The sequence below is a fragment of the Triticum dicoccoides genome, chromosome 1A, assembly GCF_002162155.2.
Source record: "Triticum dicoccoides isolate Atlit2015 ecotype Zavitan chromosome 1A, WEW_v2.0, whole genome shotgun sequence".
NCBI classification, from domain to species: domain Eukaryota; kingdom Viridiplantae; phylum Streptophyta; class Magnoliopsida; order Poales; family Poaceae; genus Triticum; species Triticum dicoccoides.
Window position 1 is genome coordinate 21,982,366 of NC_041380.1, and position 5,168 is coordinate 21,987,533.

General features: G+C 41.2%; 1 long non-coding RNA gene across 5 annotated transcripts; it reads right to left on the reverse strand.

Annotated features, from left to right (window-relative positions):
• Positions 1–730: 730 nt before the first annotated feature.
• On the reverse strand, positions 731–5,151 carry LOC119359871. 5 transcript variants are annotated; one of them, XR_005172723.1, is made up of 7 exons: positions 4,947–5,151; positions 3,430–4,467; positions 3,264–3,327; positions 2,386–2,485; positions 2,101–2,280; positions 1,701–2,017; positions 740–778 (listed from the first exon to the last, which is right to left on the reverse strand). It is a non-coding gene; the product is annotated as an uncharacterized LOC119359871 (long non-coding RNA). The 5 variants fall into 5 exon arrangements; XR_005172717.1 differs by having other exon boundaries at positions 3,264–4,467; XR_005172711.1 differs by having other exon boundaries at positions 1,701–1,849; positions 2,386–4,467.
• Positions 5,152–5,168: the final 17 nt, after the last annotated feature.

Below are 5,168 nucleotides of genomic sequence, written 5' to 3' on the forward strand. Positions count from 1 at the left end.
AAGCAGCTAGGAGCATGGATAACAATAGTATACTGTTGCTGAGGCATTAGTATCACTACTGGAATCTGGCACTTTGCCATCTGCCATGGCAGATGGCAAAGGCATGGTCGGCGGATGGCAAAGGCTTTGCCATCAGCCAGCAGATGGCAAACAGTTTGTCCGAAACCCTATCGGCAAAGGCTTCTTTGCCATCTGCTGGCTGATGGCAAAGAGCCTTTGGCTTTGCCATCAGCTGGCAGATGGCAAAGCCTCTTAACGGGGTTAGCCCCGTTAGAAGGCTAACGGCATACTTTGTTGGCGGCAGATGGCAAAGCCTCTTAACGGGGTTAGCCCCGTTAGAAGGCTAACGGCATACTTTGCCGTTAGCCAGCAGATGGCAAAGGCTGCAGGCTCTTTGCCGTCTGCCAGCAGATGGCAAAGTATGCAGGCTCTTTGCCGTCTGCCAGCAGATGGCAAAGCTCTTTGCCATCTGCCAGCAAATGGCAAAGTGACTATATTGCCCCATTTAATTTTGATTTTTCTTATATCAGTTCCTTTTGACAGAAAATCAAACACAAATATATATGACCAATATAGCATATGCAACACATATTACCAATAGTCATGAACACATATATATCCAACACATGTTACCAATAACAGCAAGTTTCATCCGTACATATACATAGTTTCATCAATATTACACAGTTTCATCCATAGGTAGCAAGTTTCACAAGGTCAAAACAAAAACTAAATACAAGCACTCCATCAACCCAAGCTTCCGTGATCTTAAGCAAATCTGTAAAATGGGAAAGAAGAAAGTTAGAAGAAGAAGAAGACTAGAAGAAGAAGAAGATTATTATGATGCGGAAATATGCATGGATTGTCAAAACTTGCATTATCCTACTATCACTAGTACAACAAAGCTGCAGGTTGGCATAGTTCATGAACCATGTACATCATGACAAATACAATATCATCCAATGCTCGACTATGAACAAAATTGAACAATTACACCTCACAAAGGCAGAGCATTGAACCAACAAGCAAGTAGGAGGGGTATAAGAGGACTTGAGGAGCTCACTCGAGGGGGTTCTAGCCTAGGCCGAGCTTCAGTCTATGAGAATTGAGTTCTAAAATTGAAAAATTACACCTCACTTAAGCATTAGTCATCGAAGGTTCTTGCTTTGTCTATGAGAATTGAGTTCTAAAATCTACTCCCTCCGTTCCTAAATATAAGTCCGTTGGAACCTTCGTATGTAGCACATAATACATATACACGTTGGAACCTGTTGCCACTTAGATTGAAATAATTTTTTCCCAATGCACACTAGTAGGACCCATTAAAGCCAAAAAAAGTAAAACCAAAGCCTAGAAATAATATATACTCCTACTTAGAAATCATAAGCTGTTTCACCTTCCTTCCACATTGAATGTCATTGCTAACTGATTTGAAATGAACATGCTTAGTTGGTTTGAAATTTTGACAACAGCAGGTTTACTTGTTTTACCAGTGACTTGTAAACCATGGCTACTTTTTTTCAATCTTATGCCACAACATAAAACTCCATAGGTTTATTTCACACGATATCCTGAATTGAGCAAAACTACTACCCCAACACCCACTCTGTGAAACTGCTCAATTTGAGTGAAATCCAGACAGAAAGCAATGGTCCGCAGTTGCAAATTCAGAAAACAATAGCAGGCTGCAAGGTGGATACCAGCATTTTCATGTGAAAGCATGTACACTGGCAGTACAGTTGATGTCCTAGGGGGTGCTACATTTCCCTCTTGCTTTTCCCATTTTGAGAGATGTTGGAATAGTTAGCAACTGACAAAAGATGTCGATCAAGCTTCAGGAACTTAGCGGCTGTAAATTCAGAAAAAAAACCATAAAACACACTAAGTTCCATAATTGCTTTCCTCAATACAACAATCCGTAACAAACATAACCTGACCAAAGAATAGTATCACTCTTATCTCCTGGAAGGGTAACATCGCTCCAGTAAGAGCAGTTGCCATTTAGCAATCTCACACTCTTCAACCGGTAACAAACAATCAACCTCGTATATATGTATACAGACATAAGCAGGGAAGGGTACCGCGTGCATGTTTGCTCACCTGTGGCGTTGGCTGTGGCGGTGGCGAGGGTCATGAGATCAACGGGGCTCCAAAGGTAGACGGTGCCCTCAATGGCAAAGGTCACCAGGTCGTGGTCTGTCCTCGCGAGCACGGCAAACTCGATACCAATGCGTTGTCCATCTTGGCATCCTCTATATCCCCACCGGTAGCTGGATTTTGCTGTTGCAGCGAACAAGACGGAATTCAGTTCAGGACAAAGAATGGACAAGGAACGGAAGAAAGAAAAATAGGTTTGGGATTTGATCCTTGCGCTGATTTTCTTACCCGTCGAGGACGTGGGCATGTACGTGCAACACACATATAACCATGAGGGGAAAATGTCTTGTATAAACATTTTTTGCATGTAATACATAGTATGTAGATTCTGCAAAGAGGAAATTCATCACATTCATATTTGATTAGTTTTGCAGACATGTAATTCATCTCATTCTGACCGTAGTGGGACTTTTATCAAAATGAAACATCAGTCATCTGTAGGCACTAAAAATGACGTAATTAAAGGGAAATTTTGGCATGCCCTTGGATAAACAAACGGCGTATGACACTGATGAGGTTAGTAATAATATAGCCAAAATAGCCAAGCGAAAACTGAAACAGCGACTCTACGTGATCCTCCCGCATTGTACAACAACATATACAGTGGTGTCGGGACAAAATATAACTATCACATTTTAGCATAGCCTTAAAAAACTGCCAATAATATATGCATGCTAAATCCATGTTTATCAAGCTAACTATCCACATTGTATACAGTGTGGCGATAGTATGGATGGCTGCAATCTATTACTCAGGGAGTCTTCTATACTAATGAAGTATAAAATTCATTGTCCATCCAACCGGTATGTCTTCAAAGATTGAGATAAAGGGTGTTTTATAGCTCTAAGATATGGCAAGGAATTAAGAAAATATATTTGAGCTCAGTATGTCTTATTGCCTAAATGACAATAACAAAATTTAAACAATTTAAAGAGAAAATCCAGGGCAATGCTTATAAGGAAGTAAAGATAGCTAACTATTTTTGAGTCCTGTGATAGATTAATTGTGTGTCACGAATCATCCAAGCACATTTGAAAGAAGTCACTTTTGACGCGTCTAGATTACCAAATAAGTGAAAATGCGTCTTCATTTGTCATATTTATTACCTGAATGTGCTATCCATAACACCTTCAGGGCAATCCAGCATAGCCACTTTAACAAATCATACAACTGAAACAAGTAAAAGGCCCCCAGGAGATTATAACACCCAATGAGTGTTGATGTTTTTGGACTAAAACATAATAAGGAACAAATAAAGTCCCTAACAAGCACCTATACATCATCTCACTACTGAGTGAAATACAGGCATGCCCCTCATCATGTAACCTCTCCATTTCACAAACATTATAGTTCCATGTTTATTCAATCACCAAGATTTCTGGGCTTTCGCCACCGTCCAAATTCCTGAAGTTGAATTCATGACAGACGTGTAACTAGATACATTATGATGTTTCACAACAAACAAGTACAAAAAGGAACTCCCAACGCTGTGCCGTAACAAATAACAGTGACAAATGGGTCAAAATGCCTTCCGCTACCAATTTTTAACCAAAAGCTGAAAATAAATCAGATACTTAAGACAGAAGTAAAACAAGCCATCATATTCGTCCACATATGTTAATATTATTTGCACCATCCGATCAAAAAAATTAATGGCTCACATTTAAAACTAAGTTCTCCCCCATTAAGCAGGTCCTGCTTAATTAAGTGGGTAAAGTAATGTCGTAGAAAAGTACACGAAAGTGCGTGTCCATTTGAATGGCTTAATCAGAGCTTCAAGTCTTCTGGAACCATGCCGCTGGCACCCAAAACAAGTTAGTGGCATTCATACCTGCATTAGCTTATGTCTCTTTTTCTTGGTACTTGCCTCTGATTATTTATAATTGTGCGCACTAGCAACATTGATAATGACTCCTCAGAGTCGACATGAGAATAGACTTGGTCCATTCTTTTTACAAAGTAGGTAGGATATGCCCACCTTTGGTTAGAAATATTCAGCTGATTATCAGACTAATGTTAATTTATGTATCAGGCAGGTCGTTCAGAATAATGTTAATTTGTTGAAACTAGAAAAGTCATCGATTCTTTCTCAGGTATGTACATTCTTTCCAAAGCTGGTTATTACATAAATGATGAGTATTGTATATTCAGTGATACGTACACTAGTGCATTGGCTAGAAGCAAGCGCTCTGTCAAAACTGTACACTTCTATAGTAGTTCAGATTTCAGAAGCTATTCTGCTGTACAATATCCCTTCCTTTTAAATATGTACTTTATGGATCAACTTGAAGGAGGTCATATTACCTTTCCCTGCAGGTTGAACATCAATGGGTTCATATGTTAATATAGTAGAAACAGAAACAATAAAAGGAGGCGAATAATTCGAACTCGACATTTTTTAACTGAAGTTAACAGCTAAAACTATCCCATGGGCAGAGCTAAAATTAATGGCTCAAATCTAAACAAGCTGCAAAGCAGGGATGCTCAAAAAAGAAAGAAAAGCAGAAGCTTTTCTTGAGCTTGGGCACTAATAGCTGCTCCTACTCGAGAAACCATGGAGGAAATGGCGGCATCCGATGCCAAATCCCTCGGCCTCTCCGCCCCCTTTTACTCCTACATTCACCGAATCAAATGGGGAAAAAATCCCCCCTCTTTCCCCCTCTTCCCTCACGGAACAAACAGATGCTACAGATATCCAAGAAGAACATGCAGTGGCTTCTTCGAGAGCAAGAAGTGCAAGAATGGATCCAATGTACGCCATTGGAGGGCAGGGAGGAAAAATCTCTTACCTCTCGTCTTTCCTATCTCTCTCTCATCCGGGTCTTCTCTCCTGTTCTTGTTCTTCTTCTGCTTCTCACTCCTCTCTTTCCACTGCCGCTGTCTGCTAGTGTGTGACTGCGTGCGCCGAGCCGAGCGTGGAGGGGCGAGCGCCGAGCCGAGCGTGGAGGGGCGGCGCCGCGGCCTGGCTCGGTGGAGGGGCGGGCGCAGGGGCGGACTCCGGTGGCGGGGAG